The sequence below is a fragment of the Protomyctophum parallelum genome, assembly GCF_964188405.1.
Source record: "Protomyctophum parallelum genome assembly, chromosome: 19".
Taxonomy (NCBI): domain Eukaryota; kingdom Metazoa; phylum Chordata; class Actinopteri; order Myctophiformes; family Myctophidae; genus Protomyctophum; species Protomyctophum parallelum.
Window position 1 is genome coordinate 15,328,280 of NC_139717.1, and position 17,277 is coordinate 15,345,556.

Consider the following 17,277-nt stretch of genomic DNA (forward strand, 5'->3'; position numbering starts at 1 on the left):
AATTATTTTTTCAAAATTTCAAAAAACAATGGGCTATAACCCATGTTTTTTGAAATGTTGAAGTTTTTTTCAAATCCTCAAAAATGATGAAAAACGGCGTGCTATAGTATGCCGTACGGTAGGGGCTATAGCCCATGTTCAAAAATGATGAAAAACGAGTTTTTTTTTCTTTTTTCAAAATTTCAAAAAACGATGGGCTATAACCCATGTTTTTGAAATTTTGATTTTTTTTCAAATCCTCATAAATGATGAAAAACGGCGTGCTATAGTATGCCGTACGGTAGGGGCTATAGCCCATGTTCAAAAATGTTGAAAAACGAGGTTACATTTTTTTTCAAATTTTCAAAAAACGATGGGCTATAACCCATGTTTTTTGAAATTTTGAATTTTTTTCAAATCCTCAAAAATTATGAAAAACGGCGTGCTATAGTATGCCGTACGGTAGGGGCTATAGCCCATGTTCAAAAATGATGAAAAACAAGGTTAAAAAAAAATCAAATTTTCAAAAAACGATGGGCTATAACCCATGTTTTTGAAATTTTGAAGTTTTTTTCAAATCCTCAAAAATGATGAAAAACGGCGTGCTATAGTATGCCGTACGGTAGGGGCTATAGCCCATGTTCAAAAATGATGAAAAACGAGGTTAAATTATTTTTTCAAAATTTCAAAAAACGATGGGCTATAACCCATGTTTTTTGAAATTTTGAAGTTTTTTTCAAATCCTCAAAAATGATGAAAAACGGCGTGCTATAGTATGCCGTACGGTAGGGGCTATAGCCCATGTTCAAAAATGATGAAAAACGAGGTTACATTTTTTTCAAAAATTCAAAAAACGATGGGCTATAACCCATGTTTTTTGAAATTTTGAATTTTTTTCAAATCCTCAAAAATGATGAAAAACGGCGTGCTATAGTATGCCGTACGGTAGGGGCTATAGCCCATGTTCAAAAATGATGAAAAACGAGGTTAAAAAAAAAAATCAAAATTTCAACAAACGATGGGCTATAACCCATGTTTTTTGAAATTTCGAATTTTTTTCAAATCCTCAAAAATGATGAAAAACGGCGTGCTATAGTATGCCGTACGGTAGGGGCTATAGCCCATGTTCAAAAATGATGAAAAACGAGGTTACATTTTTTTCAAAAATTCAAAAAACGATGGGCTATAACCCATGTTTTTTTTAAATTTGAATTTTTTTCAAATCCTCAAAAATGATGAAAAACGGCGTGCTATAGTATGCCGTACGGTAGGGGCTATAGCCCATGTTCAAAAATGATGAAAAACAAGGTTAAAAAAAAATCAAATTTTCAAAAAACGATGGGCTATAACCCATGTTTTTGAAATTTTGAAGTTTTTTTCAAATCCTCAAAAATGATGAAAAACGGCGTGCTATAGTATGCCGTACGGTAGGGGCTATAGCCCATGTTCAAAAATGATGAAAAACGAGGTTAAATTATTTTTTCAAAATTTCAAAAAACTATGGGCTATAACCCATGTTTTTTGAAATTTTGAAGTTTTTTTCAAATCCTTAAAAATGATGAAAAACGGCGTGCTATAGTATGCCGTACGGTAGGGGCTATAGCCCATGTTCAAAAATGATGAAAAACGAGGTTACATTTTTTTCAAAAATTCAAAAAACGATGGGCTATAACCCATGTTTTTTGAAATTTTGAATTTTTTTCAAATCCTCAAAAATGATGAAAAACGGCGTGCTATAGTATGCCGTACGGTAGGGGCTATAGCCCATGTTCAAAAATGATGAAAAACGAGGTTAAAAAAAAAAATCAAAATTTCAACAAACGATGGGCTATAACCCATGTTTTTTGAAATTTCGAATTTTTTTCAAATCCTCAAAAATGATGAAAAACGGCGTGCTATAGTATGCCGTACGGTAGGGGCTATAGCCCATGTTCAAAAATGATGAAAAACGAGGTTACATTTTTTTCAAAAATTCAAAAAACGATGGGCTATAACCCATGTTTTTTTTAAATTTGAATTTTTTTCAAATCCTCAAAAATGATGAAAAACGGCGTGCTATAGTATGCCGTACGGTAGGGGCTATAGCCCATGTTCAAAAATGATGAAAAACAAGGTTAAAAAAAAATCAAATTTTCAAAAAACGATGGGCTATAACCCATGTTTTTGAAATTTTGAAGTTTTTTTCAAATCCTCAAAAATGATGAAAAACGGCGTGCTATAGTATGCCGTACGGTAGGGGCTATAGCCCATGTTCAAAAATGATGAAAAACGAGGTTAAATTATTTTTTCAAAATTTCAAAAAACTATGGGCTATAACCCATGTTTTTTGAAATTTTGAAGTTTTTTTCAAATCCTTAAAAATGATGAAAAACGGCGTGCTATAGTATGCCGTACGGTAGGGGCTATAGCCCATGTTCAAAAATGATGAAAAACGAGGTTACATTTTTTTCAAAAATTCAAAAAACGATGGGCTATAACCCATGTTTTTTGAAATTTTGAATTTTTTTCAAATCCTCAAAAATGATGAAAAACGGCGTGCTATAGTATGCCGTATGGTAGGGGCTATAGCCCATGTTAAAAAAATGATGAAAAACGAGGTTAAAAAAAAAATCAAAATTTCAACAAACGATGGGCTATAACCCATGTTTTTGAAATTTCGAATTTTTTTCAAATCCTCAAAAATGATGAAAAACGGCGTGCTATAGTATGCCGTACGGTAGGGGCTATAGCCCATGTTCAAAAATGATGAAAAACGAGGTTAAATTTTTTTCAAAAATTCAAAAAACGATGGGCTATAACCCATGTTTTTTGAAAATTTGATTTTTTTTCAAATCCTCAAAAATGATGAAAAACGGCGTGCTATAGTATGCCGTACGGTAGGGGCTATAGCCCATGTTCAAAAATGATGAAAAACGAGGTTACATTTTTTTTCAAATTTTCAAAAAACGATGGGCTATAACCCATGTTTTTTGAAATTTTGAATTTTTTTCAAATCCGCAAAAATGATGAAAAACGGCGTGCTATAGTATTCCGTACGGTAGGGGCTATAGCCCATGTTCAAAAATGATGAAAAACGAGGTTAAATTCTTTTTTCAAAATTTCTAAAAACAATGGGCTATAACCCATGTTTTTTTAAATGTTGAATTTTTTTCAAATCCTCAAAAATGATGAAAAACGGCGTGCTATAGTATGCCGTACGGTAGGGGCTATAGCCCATGTTCAAAAATGATGAAAAACGAGGTTAAAAAAAAAAATCAAAATTTCAACAAACGATGGGCTATAACCCATGTTTTTTGAAATTTCGAATTTTTTTCAAATCCTCAAAAATGATGAAAAACGGCGTGCTATAGTATGCCGTACGGTAGGGGCTATAGCCCATGTTCAAAAATGATGAAAAACGAGGTTACATTTTTTTCAAAAATTCAAAAAACGATGGGCTATAACCCATGTTTTTTTTTAATTTGAATTTTTTTCAAATCCTCAAAAATGATGAAAAACGGCGTGCTATAGTATGCCGTACGGTAGGGGCTATAGCCCATGTTCAAAAATGATGAAAAACAAGGTTAAAAAAAAATCAAATTTTCAAAAAACGATGGGCTATAACCCATGTTTTTGAAATTTTGAAGTTTTTTTCAAATCCTCAAAAATGATGAAAAACGGCGTGCTATAGTATGCCGTACGGTAGGGGCTATAGCCCATGTTCAAAAATGATGAAAAACGAGGTTAAATTATTTTTTCAAAATTTCAAAAAACTATGGGCTATAACCCATGTTTTTTGAAATTTTGAAGTTTTTTTCAAATCCTTAAAAATGATGAAAAACGGCGTGCTATAGTATGCCGTACGGTAGGGGCTATAGCCCATGTTCAAAAATGATGAAAAACGAGGTTACATTTTTTTCAAAAATTCAAAAAACGATGGGCTATAACCCATGTTTTTTGAAATTTTGAATTTTTTTCAAATCCTCAAAAATGATGAAAAACGGCGTGCTATAGTATGCCGTATGGTAGGGGCTATAGCCCATGTTAAAAAATGATGAAAAACGAGGTTAAAAAAAAAATCAAAATTTCAACAAACGATGGGCTATAACCCATGTTTTTGAAATTTCGAATTTTTTTCAAATCCTCAAAAATGATGAAAAACGGCGTGCTATAGTATGCCGTACGGTAGGGGCTATAGCCCATGTTCAAAAATGATGAAAAACGAGGTTACATTTTTTTCAAAAATTCAAAAAACGATGGGCTATAACCCATGTTTTTTGAAAATTTGATTTTTTTTCAAATCCTCAAAAATGATGAAAAACGGCGTGCTATAGTATGCCGTACGGTAGGGGCTATAGCCCATGTTCAAAAATGATGAAAAACGAGGTTACATTTTTTTTCAAATTTTCAAAAAACGATGGGCTATAACCCATGTTTTTTGAAATTTTGAATTTTTTTCAAATCCGCAAAAATGATGAAAAACGGCGTGCTATAGTATTCCGTACGGTAGGGGCTATAGCCCATGTTCAAAAATGATGAAAAACGAGGTTAAATTCTTTTTTCAAAATTTCTAAAAACAATGGGCTATAACCCATGTTTTTTTAAATGTTGATTTTTTTTCAAATCCTCAAAAATGATGAAAAACGGCGTGCTATAGTATGCCGTACGGTAGGGGCTATAGCCCATGTTCAAAAATGATGAAAAACAAGGTTTAAAAAAAAATCTAATTTTCAAAAAACGATGGGCTATAACCCATGTTTTTGAAATTTTGAAGTTTTTTTTAAATCCTCAAAAATGATGAAAAACGGCGTGCTATAGTATGCCGTACGGTAGGGGCTATAGCCCATGTTCAAAAATTATGAAAAACGAGGTTAAATTATTTTTTCAAAATTTCAAAAAACGATGGCCTATAACCCATGTTTTTGAAATTTTGAAGTTTTTTTCAAATCCTCAAAAATGATGAAAAACGGCGTGCTATAGTATGCCGTACGGTAGGGGCTATAGCCCATGTTCAAAAATGATGAAAAACGAGGTTACATTTTTTTCAAAAATTCAAAAAACGATGGGCTATAACCCATGTTTTTTGAAATTTTGAATTTTTTTCAAATCCTCAAAAATGATGAAAAACGGCGTGCTATAGTATGCCGTACGGTAGGGGCTATAGCCCATAGTCAAAAATGATGAAAAACGAGGTTAAAAAAAAATCTAAAATTCAGAAAACGATGGGCTATAACCCATGTTTCTTTTTTTTTTCTTTTTTTTTTAATCCTCAAAAATGATGAAAAACGTCGTGCTATAGAATGCCGTACGGTATGGGCTATAGCCCATAGTCAAAAATGTAGAAAAACGAGGATAATTTCTTTTTTTTCAAAAATTCAAAAGAAAATGGGCTATAACCCATGTTTTTTGAATTTTAGATTTTTTTTCAAATACTCAAAAATGATGAAAAACGGCGCGCTATAGTATGCCGTACGGTAGAGGCTATAGCCCATGTTCAAAAATTATGAAAAACGAGGTTAAAAAATATATTCAAAAATTCAAAAAACGATGGGCTATAACCCATGTTTTTTTAATTTTTTATTTTTTTTCAAATCCTCAAAAATGATGAAAAACGGCGTGCTATAGTATGCCGTACGGTATGGGCTATAGCCCATAGTCAAAAATGATGAAAAACGAGGATTAAAAAAATATTCAAAAATTCAAAAAACGATGGGCTATAACCCATGTTTTTTAATTTTAGATTTTTTTTCAAATCCTCAAAAATGATGAAAAACGGCGTGCTATAGTATGCCGTACGGTAGAGGCTATAGCCCATGTTCAAAAATTATGAAAAACGAGGTTAAAAAAAATATTCAAAAATTCAAAAAACGATGGGCTATAACCCATGTTTTTTGAATTTTTGATTTTTTTTCAAATCCTCAAAAACGATGAAAAACGGCGTGCTATAGTATGCCGTACGGTAGGGGCTATAGCCCATGTTCAAAAATGATGAAAAACGAGGTTAAAAACATTTTTAAAAAATTCAAAAAACGATGGGCTATAACCCATGTTTTTTTTTTTTTTCATTTTTCTCAAATCCTCAAAAATGATGAAAAACGGCGTGCTACAGTATGTCGTACGATATGGGCTATTAGACGAGCGTCTAAAAATGGGATAAAAAACGTCTAAAAATAGACGTCTAAAACACGTCTAAAAATAGACGTGTTTTAGACGTCTATTTTTAGACGTTTTTTAGACATCTATTTTTAGACGTTTTTTATCCCATTTTTAGACGCACGTCTAATAGCCGGCTATTGCTCATTGTGATGGTCAAAAATGATGAAAAACAAGGATTAAAAAAAAATCTAAAAATCCAAAAACGATGGGCTATAACCCATGTTTTTTGAATTTTTGATTTTTTTTCAAATCCTCAAAAATGCTGAAAAACGGCGTGCTATAGTATGCCGTACGGTAGTGGCTATAGCCCATGTTCAAAAATGATGAAAAACGAGGTTAAAAAAAATTATCTAAAATTCAAAAAACGATGTTTTTTTTTTGTTAGTTTTTTCAAATCCTCAAAAATGTAGAAAAACGGCGTGCTATAGTATGCCGTACGGTATGGGCTATATCCCATAGTCAAAAATGATGAAAAACGAGGATAAAAAAAAAAATCAAAAATTCAAAAAACGATGGGCTATAACCCATGTTTTTTTAATTTGTGATTTTTTTTTAAATCCTCAAAAATGATGAAAAACGGCGTGCTATAGTATGCCGTACGGTAGGGGCTAAAGCCCATGTTCAAAAATGATGAAAAACGAGGTTAAAAAAATAATTCAAAAATTCAAAAAACGATGGGCTATAACCCATGTTCTTTTTTTTCTTCATTTTTTTCAAATCCTCAAAAATGATGATAAACGGCGTGCTATAGTATGCCGTACGGTATGGGCTATAGCCCATAGTCAAAAATGATGAAAAACGAGGATAATTTTTTTTTTCAAAAATTCAAAAAACGATGGGCTATAACCCATGTTTTTTTAATTTTAGATTTTTTTTCAAATCCTCAAAAATGATGAAAAACTGCGTGCTATCGCATGCCGTACGGTAGGGGCTAAAGCCCATGTTCAAAAATGATGAAAAACGAGGTTAAAAAAAATATTCAAAAATTCAAAAAACGATGGGCTATAACCCATGTTTTTTTAATTTTAGATTTTTTTTCAAATCCTCAAAAATGATGAAAAACTGCGTGCTATCGTATGCCGTACGATATGGGCTATTAGACGAGCGTCTAAAAATGGGATAAAAAACGTCTAAAAATAGACGTCTAAAACACGTCTAAAAATAGACGTGTTTTAGACGTCTATTTTTAGACGTTTTTTAGACATCTATTTTTAGACGTTTTTTATCCCATTTTTAGACGCACGTCTAATAGCCGGCTATTGCTCAGTGTGATGGTCAAAAATGATGAAAAACAAGGATTAAAAAAAAATCTAAAAATCCAAAAACGATGGGCTATAACCCATGTTTTTTGAATTTTAGATTTTTTTTCAAATCCTCAAAAATGCTGAAAAACGGCGTGCTATAATATGCCGTACGGTAGTGGCTATAGCCCATGTTCAAAAATGATGAAAAACGAGGTAAAAAAAAAAATCTAAAATTCAAAAAACGATGTTTTTTTTTTGTTTGTTTTTTCAAATCCTCAAAAATGTAGAAAAACGGCGTGCTATAGTATGCCGTACGGTATGGGCTATAGCCCATAGTCAAAAATGATGAAAAACGAGGATAAAAAAAAATGTCAAAAATTCAAAAAACGATGGGCTATAACCCATGTTTTTTTTATTTTAGATTTTTTTTCAAATCCTCAAAAATGATGAAAAACGGCGTGCTATAGTATGCCGTACGGTAGGGGCTAAAGCCCATGTTCAAAAATGATGAAAAACTAGGTTAAAAAAAGAATTCAAAAATTCAAAAAACGATGGGCTATAACCCATGTTTTTTTTTTTTTCATTTTTTTCAAATCCTCAAAAATGATGAAAAACGGCGTGCTACAGTATGCCGTACGATATGGGCTATTAGACGAGCGTCTAAAAATGGGATAAAAAACGTCTAAAAATAGACGTCTAAAACACGTCTAAAAATAGACGTGTTTTAGACGTCTATTTTTAGACGTTTTTTAGACATCTATTTTTAGACGTTTTTTATCCCATTTTTAGACGCACGTCTAATAGCCGGCTATTGCTCATTGTGATGGTCAAAAATGATGAAAAACAAGGATTAAAAAAAAATCTAAAAATCCAAAAACGATGGGCTATAACCCATGTTTTTTGAATTTTTGATTTTTTTTCAAATCCTCAAAAATGCTGAAAAACGGCGTGCTATAGTATGCCGTACGGTAGTGGCTATAGCCCATGTTCAAAAATGATGAAAAACGAGGTTAAATTCTTTTTTCAAAATTTCTAAAAACAATGGGCTATAACCCATGTTTTTTTAAATGTTGATTTTTTTTCAAATCCTCAAAAATGATGAAAAACGGCGTGCTATAGTATGCCGTACGGTAGGGGCTATAGCCCATGTTCAAAAATGATGAAAAACAAGGTTTAAAAAAAAATCAAATTTTCAAAAAACGATGGGCTATAACCCATGTTTTTGAAATTTTGAAGTTTTTTTTAAATCCTCAAAAATGATGAAAAACGGCGTGCTATAGTATGCCGTACGGTAGGGGCTATAGCCCATGTTCAAAAATGATGAAAAACGAGGTTAAATTATTTTTTCAAAATTTCAAAAAACGATGGCCTATAACCCATGTTTTTTGAAATTTTGAAGTTTTTTTCAAATCCTCAAAAATGATGAAAAACGGCGTGCTATAGTATGCCGTACGGTAGGGGCTATAGCCCATGTTCAAAAATGATGAAAAACGAGGTTACATTTTTTTCAAAAATTCAAAAAACGATGGGCTATAACCCATGTTTTTTGAAATTTTGAATTTTTTTCAAATCCTCAAAAATGATGAAAAACTGCGTGCTATAGTATGCCGTACGGTAGGGGCTATAGCCCATGTTCAAAAATGATGAAAAACGAGGTTAAAAAAAATATTCAAAAATTCAAAAAACGATGGGCTATAACCCATGTTTTTTTAATTTTAGATTTGTTTTCAAATCCTCAAAAATGATGAAAAACTGCGTGCTATCGTATGCCGTACGATATGGGCTATTAGACGAGCGTCTAAAAATGGGATAAAAAACGTCTAAAAATAGACGTCTAAAACACGTCTAAAAATAGACGTGTTTTAGACGTCTATTTTTAGACGTTTTTTAGACATCTATTTTTAGACGTTTTTTATCCCATTTTTAGACGCACGTCTAATAGCCGGCTATTGCTCAGTGTGATGGTCAAAAATGATGAAAAACAAGGATTAAAAAAAAATCTAAAAATCCAAAAACGATGGGCTATAACCCATGTTTTTTGAATTTTTGATTTTTTTTCAAATCCTCAAAAATGCTGAAAAACGGCGTGCTATAATATGCCGTACGGTAGTGGCTATAGCCCATGTTCAAAAATGATGAAAAACGAGGTTAAAAAAAAAATCTAAAATTCAAAAAACGATGTTTTTTTTTTGTTTTTTTTTTCAAATCCTCAAAAATGTAGAAAAACGGCGTGCTATAGTATGCCGTACGGTATGGGCTATAGCCCATAGTCAAAAATGATGAAAAACGAGGATAATTTCTTTTTTTTCAAAAATTCAAAAAAAAATGGGCTATAACCCATGTTTTTTGAATTTTAGATTTTTTTTCAAATACTCAAAAATGATGAAAAACAGCGCGCTATAGTATGCCGTACGGTAGAGGCTATAGCCCATGTTCAAAAATTATGAAAAACGAGGTTAAAAAATATATTCAAAAATTCAAAAAACGATGGGCTATAACCCATGTTTTTTTTATTTTTTTATTTTTTTCAAATCCTCAAAAATGATGAAAAACGGCGTGCTATAGTATGCCGTACGGTATGGGCTATAGCCCATAGTCAAAAATGATGAAAAACGAGGATTAAAAAAATAATCAAAAATTCAAAAAACGATGGGCTATAACCCATGTTTTTTAATTTTAGATTTTTTTTCAAATCCTCAAAAACGATGAAAAACGGCGTGCTATAGTATGCCGTACGGTAGGGGCTAAAGCCCATGTTCAAAAATGATGAAAAACGAGGTTAAAAAAAATATTCAAAAATTCAAAAAACGATGGGCTATAACCCATGTTTTTTTAATTTTAGATTTTTTTTCAAATCCTCAAAAATTATGAAAAACTGCGTGCTATCGTATGCCGTACGATATGGGCTATTAGACAAGCGTCTAAAAATGGGATAAAAAACGTCAAAAAATAGACGTCTAAAACACGTCTAAAAATAGACGTGTTTTAGACGTCTATTTTTAGACGTTTTTTAGACATCTATTTTTTCAAAAATGCTGAAAAACGGCGTGCTATAGTATGCCGTACGGTAGTGGCTATAGCCCATGTTCAAAAATGATGAAAAACGAGGTTAAAAAAAAAAATCTAAAATTCAAAAAACGATGGTTTTTTTTTGTTTGTTTTTTCAAATCCTCAAAAATGTAGAAAAACGGCGTGCTATAGTATGCCGTACGGTATGGGCTATATCCCATAGTCAAAAATGATGAAAAACGAGGATAAAAAAAAAATTCAAAAATTCAAAAAACGATGGGCTATAACCCATGTTTTTTTAATTTGTGATTTTTTTTCAAATCCTCAAAAATGATGAAAAACGGCGTGCTATAGTATGCCGTACGGTAGGGGCTAAAGCCCATGTTCAAAAATGATGAAAAACGAGGTTAAAAAAAAAATTCAAAAATTCAAAAAACGATGGGCTATAACCCATGTTTTTTTTTTGTTTTGTTTTTTTTAATCCTCAAAAATGTAGAAAAACGGCGTGCTATAGTATGCCGTACGGTATGGGCTATAGCCCATAGTCAAAAATGATGAAAAACGAGGATAATTCTTTTTTTCAAAAGTTCAAAAAACTATGGGCTATAACCCATGTTTTTTTTATTTTAGATTTTTTTTCAAATCCTCAAAAATGATGAAAAACGGCGTGCTATCGTATGCCGTACGATATGGGCTATTAGACGAGCGTCTAAAAATGGGATAAAAAACGTCTAAAAATAGACGTCTAAAACACGTCTATTTTTTGACGTATTTTAGACGTCTATTTTTAGACGTTTTTTAGACATCTATTTTTAGACGTTTTTTATCCCATTTTTAGACGCACGTCTAATAGCCGGCTATAGTAAAATGGTCAAAAATGATGAAAAACGAGGACAAAAAATAAAATCAAAAAATCAAAAAACGATGGGCTATAACCCATGTTTTTTGAATTTTTGATTTATTTTTCAAATCCTCAAAAATGCTGAAAAACGGCGTGCTATAGTATGCTGTACGGTAGGGGCTATATCCCATGTTCAAAAATGATGAAAAACGAGGTTAAAAAAAAAATCTAAAATTCAGAAAACGATGGCCTATAACCCATGTTTTTTGAAATTTTGAAGTTTTTTTCAAATCCTCAAAAATGATGAAAAACGGCGTGCTATAGTATGCCGTACGGTAGGGGCTATAGCCCATGTTCAAAAATGATGAAAAACGAGGTTACATTTTTTTCAAAAATTCAAAAAACGATGGGCTATAACCCATGTTTTTTGAAATTTTGAATTTTTTTCAAATCCTCAAAAATGATGAAAAACTGCGTGCTATAGTATGCCGTACGGTAGGGGCTATAGCCCATGTTCAAAAATGATGAAAAACGAGGTTAAAAAAAATATTCAAAAATTCAAAAAACGATGGGCTATAACCCATGTTTTTTTAATTTTAGATTTGTTTTCAAATCCTCAAAAATGATGAAAAACTGCGTGCTATCGTATGCCGTACGATATGGGCTATTAGACGAGCGTCTAAAAATGGGATAAAAAACGTCTAAAAATAGACGTCTAAAACACGTCTAAAAATAGACGTGTTTTAGACGTCTATTTTTAGACGTTTTTTAGACATCTATTTTTAGACGTTTTTTATCCCATTTTTAGACGCACGTCTAATAGCCGGCTATTGCTCAGTGTGATGGTCAAAAATGATGAAAAACAAGGATTAAAAAAAAATCTAAAAATCCAAAAACGATGGGCTATAACCCATGTTTTTTGAATTTTTGATTTTTTTTCAAATCCTCAAAAATGCTGAAAAACGGCGTGCTATAATATGCCGTACGGTAGTGGCTATAGCCCATGTTCAAAAATGATGAAAAACGAGGTTAAAAAAAAATCTAAAATTCAAAAAACGATGTTTTTTTTTTGTTTTTTTTTTCAAATCCTCAAAAATGTAGAAAAACGGCGTGCTATAGTATGCCGTACGGTATGGGCTATAGCCCATAGTCAAAAATGATGAAAAACGAGGATAATTTCTTTTTTTTCAAAAATTCAAAAAAAAATGGGCTATAACCCATGTTTTTTGAATTTTAGATTTTTTTTCAAATACTCAAAAATGATGAAAAACAGCGCGCTATAGTATGCCGTACGGTAGAGGCTATAGCCCATGTTCAAAAATTATGAAAAACGAGGTTAAAAAATATATTCAAAAATTCAAAAAACGATGGGCTATAACCCATGTTTTTTTTATTTTTTTATTTTTTTCAAATCCTCAAAAATGATGAAAAACGGCGTGCTATAGTATGCCGTACGGTATGGGCTATAGCCCATAGTCAAAAATGATGAAAAACGAGGATTAAAAAAATAATCAAAAATTCAAAAAACGATGGGCTATAACCCATGTTTTTTAATTTTAGATTTTTTTTCAAATCCTCAAAAACGATGAAAAACGGCGTGCTATAGTATGCCGTACGGTAGGGGCTAAAGCCCATGTTCAAAAATGATGAAAAACGAGGTTAAAAAAAATATTCAAAAATTCAAAAAACGATGGGCTATAACCCATGTTTTTTTAATTTTAGATTTTTTTTCAAATCCTCAAAAATTATGAAAAACTGCGTGCTATCGTATGCCGTACGATATGGGCTATTAGACGAGCGTCTAAAAATGGGATAAAAAACGTCAAAAAATAGACGTCTAAAACACGTCTAAAAATAGACGTGTTTTAGACGTCTATTTTTAGACGTTTTTTAGACATCTATTTTTTCAAAAATGCTGAAAAACGGCGTGCTATAGTATGCCGTACGGTAGTGGCTATAGCCCATGTTCAAAAATGATGAAAAACGAGGTTAAAAAAAAAAATCTAAAATTCAAAAAACGATGGTTTTTTTTTGTTTGTTTTTTCAAATCCTCAAAAATGTAGAAAAACGGCGTGCTATAGTATGCCGTACGGTATGGGCTATATCCCATAGTCAAAAATGATGAAAAACGAGGATAAAAAAAAAATTCAAAAATTCAAAAAACGATGGGCTATAACCCATGTTTTTTTAATTTGTGATTTTTTTTCAAATCCTCAAAAATGATGAAAAACGGCGTGCTATAGTATGCCGTACGGTAGGGGCTAAAGCCCATGTTCAAAAATGATGAAAAACGAGGTTAAAAAAAAAATTCAAAAATTCAAAAAACGATGGGCTATAACCCATGTTTTTTTTTTGTTTTGTTTTTTTTAATCCTCAAAAATGTAGAAAAACGGCGTGCTATAGTATGCCGTACGGTATGGGCTATAGCCCATAGTCAAAAATGATGAAAAACGAGGATAATTCTTTTTTTCAAAAGTTCAAAAAACTATGGGCTATAACCCATGTTTTTTTTATTTTAGATTTTTTTTCAAATCCTCAAAAATGATGAAAAACGGCGTGCTATCGTATGCCGTACGATATGGGCTATTAGACGAGCGTCTAAAAATGGGATAAAAAACGTCTAAAAATAGACGTCTAAAACACGTCTATTTTTTGACGTATTTTAGACGTCTATTTTTAGACGTTTTTTAGACATCTATTTTTAGACGTTTTTTATCCCATTTTTAGACGCACGTCTAATAGCCGGCTATAGTAAAATGGTCAAAAATGATGAAAAACGAGGACAAAAAATAAAATCAAAAAATCAAAAAACGATGGGCTATAACCCATGTTTTTTGAATTTTTGATTTATTTTTCAAATCCTCAAAAATGCTGAAAAACGGCGTGCTATAGTATGCTGTACGGTAGGGGCTATATCCCATGTTCAAAAATGATGAAAAACGAGGTTAAAAAAAAAATCTAAAATTCAGAAAACGATGGGCTATAACCCATGTTTCTTTTTTTGTTTTTTTTTCAAATCCTCAAAAATGATGAAAAACGTCGTGCTATAGAATGCCGTACGGTATGGGGTATAGCCCATAGTAAAAAATGATGAAAAACGAGGATAATTTTTTTTTTCAAAAATTCAAAAAACTATGGGCTATAACCCATGTTTTTTTAATTTGATTTTTTTTTTTCAAATCCTCAAAAATGATGAAAAATGGCGCGCTATATAGTATGCCGTACGGTAGAGGCTATAGCCCATGTTCAAAAATTATGAAAAACGAGGTTAAAAAATATATTCAAAAATTCAAAAAACGATGGGCTATAACCCATGTTTTTTTAATTTTTTAATTTTTTTCAAATCCTCAAAAATGATGAAAAACGGCGTGCTATAGTATGCCGTACGGTATGGGCTATAGCCCATAGTCAAAAATGATGAAAAACGAGGATAATTTTTTTTTTTTCAAAAATTCAAAAAACGATGGGCTATAACCCATGTTTTTTGAATTTTAGATTTTTTTTCAAATCCTCAAAAATGATGAAAAACAGCGTGCTATAGTATGCCGTACGGTAGAGGCTATAGCCCATGTTCAAAAATTATGAAAAACGAGGTTAAAAAGAATATACAAAAATTCAAAAAACGATGGGCTATAACCCATGTTTTTTTAATTTTAGATTTTTTTTCAAATCCTCAAAAACGATGAAAAACGGCGTGCTATAGTATGCCGTACGGTAGGGGCTATAGCCCATGTTCAAAAATGATGAAAAACGAGGATTAAAAAAATATTCAAAAATTCAAAAAACGATGGGCTATAACCCATGTTTTTTTAATTTTAGATTTTTTTTCAAATCCTCAAAAATGATGAAAAACGGCGTGCTATCGTATGCCGTACGGTAGGGGCTAAAGCCCATGTTCAAAAATGATGAAAAACGAGGTTAATTTTTTTAATTTTTTTTATTCAAAAAACGATGGGCTATAACCCATGTTTTTTAAATTTTAGATATTTTTTCAAATCCTCAAAAATGATGAAAAACGGCGTGCTACAGTATGCCGTACGATATGGGCTATTAGACGAGCGTCTAAAAATGGGATAAAAAACGTCTAAAAATAGACGTCTAAAACACGTCTATTTTTAGACGTATTTTAGACATCTATCTTTAGACGTTTTTTAGACATCTATTTTTAGACGTTTTTTATCCCATTTTTTGACGCACGTCTAATAGCCGGCTATAGTGGGATGGTCAAAAATGATGAAAAACGAGGATTAAAAAAAAATCAAAAAATCAAAAAACGATGGGCTATAACCCATGTTTTTGAATTTTTGATTTATTTTTCAAATCCTCAAAAATGCTGAAAAACGGCGTGCTATAGTATGCCGTACGGTAGGGGCTATATCCCATGTTCAAAAATGATGAAAAACGAGGTAAAAAAAATATCTAAAATTCAAAAAACGATGGGCTATAACCCATGTTTTTTTGGGGGTTTTTTTCAAATCCTCAAAAATGATGAAAAACGTTGTGCTATAGAATGCCGTACGGTATGGGCTATAGCCCATAGTCAAAAATGATGAAAAACGAGGATAATTTTTTCTTTTTTCAAAAATTCAAAAAACGATGGGCTATAACCCATGTTTTTTTAAATTTAGATTTTTTTTCAAATCCTCAAAAATGATGAAAAACAGCGTGCTATAGTATGCCGTACGGTAGAGGCTATAGCCCATGTTCAAAAATTATGAAAAACGAGGTTAAAAAGAATATACAAAAATTCAAAAAACTATGGGCTATAACCCATGTTTTTTTAATTTTAGATTTTTTTTCAAATCCTCAAAAACGATGAAAAACGGCGTGCTATAGTATGCCGTACGGTAGGGGCTATAGCCCATGTTCAAAAATGATGAAAAACGAGGATTAAAAAAATATTCAAAAATTCAAAAAACGATGGGCTATAACCCATGTTTTATTTTTTATTTTTATTTTTTTTCGAATCCTCAAAAATGATGAAAAACAGCGTGCTATAGTATGCCGTACGATATGGGCTATAGGACATACTCAAAAATGATGAAAAACGAGGATAAATCTTTTTTTCAAAAATTAAAAAAACGATGGGATATAACCCATGTTTTTTGAATTTTAGATTTTTTTTCAAATCCTCAAAAAGGATGAAAAACGGCGTGCTATAGTATGCCGTACGGTATGGGCTATAGCCCATAGTAAAAAATGATGAAAAACGAGGATAAAAAAAATAATCAAAAGTTCAAAAAACGGCGTGCTATAGTATGCCGTACGATATGGGCTATAGGACATACTCAAAAATGATGAAAAACGAGGATAAATCTTTTTTTCAAAAATTAAAAAAACGATGGGATATAACCCATGTTTTTTAATTTTAGATTTTTTTTCAAATCCTCAAAAATGATGAAAAACGGCGTGCTATAGTATGCCGTACGGTAGAGGCTATAGCCCATGTTCAAAAATTATGAAAAACGAGGTTAATTTTTTTTTCAAAAATTCAAAAAACGATGGGCTATAACCCATGTTTTTTGAATTTTTGTTTTTTTTTCAAATCCTCAAAAACGATGAAAAACGGCGTGCTATAGTATGCCGTACGGTAGGGGCTATAGCCCATGTTCAAAAATGATGAAAAACGAGGTTAAAAACATTTTTAAAAAATTCAAAAAACGATGGGCTATAACCCATGTTTTTTTTTGTTTTTTTTTTCTCAAATCCTCAAAAATGATGAAAAACGGCGTGCTACAGTATGCCGTACGATATGGGCTATTAGACGAGCGTCTAAAAATGGGATAAAAAAACGTCTAAAAATAGACGTCTAAAACACGTCTAAAAATAGACGTGTTTTAGACGTCTATTTTTAGACGTTTTTTAGACATCTATTTTTAGACGTTTTTTATCCCATTTTTAGACGCACGTCTAATAGCCGGCTATTGCTCAGTGGGATGGTCAAAAATGATGAAAAACGAGGATTCAAAAGATATTAAAAAAATCAAAAAACGATGTGCTATAACCCATGTTTTTTTTATTTTTAAATTTTTTTCAAATCCTCAAAAATGCTGAAAAACGGCGTGCTAT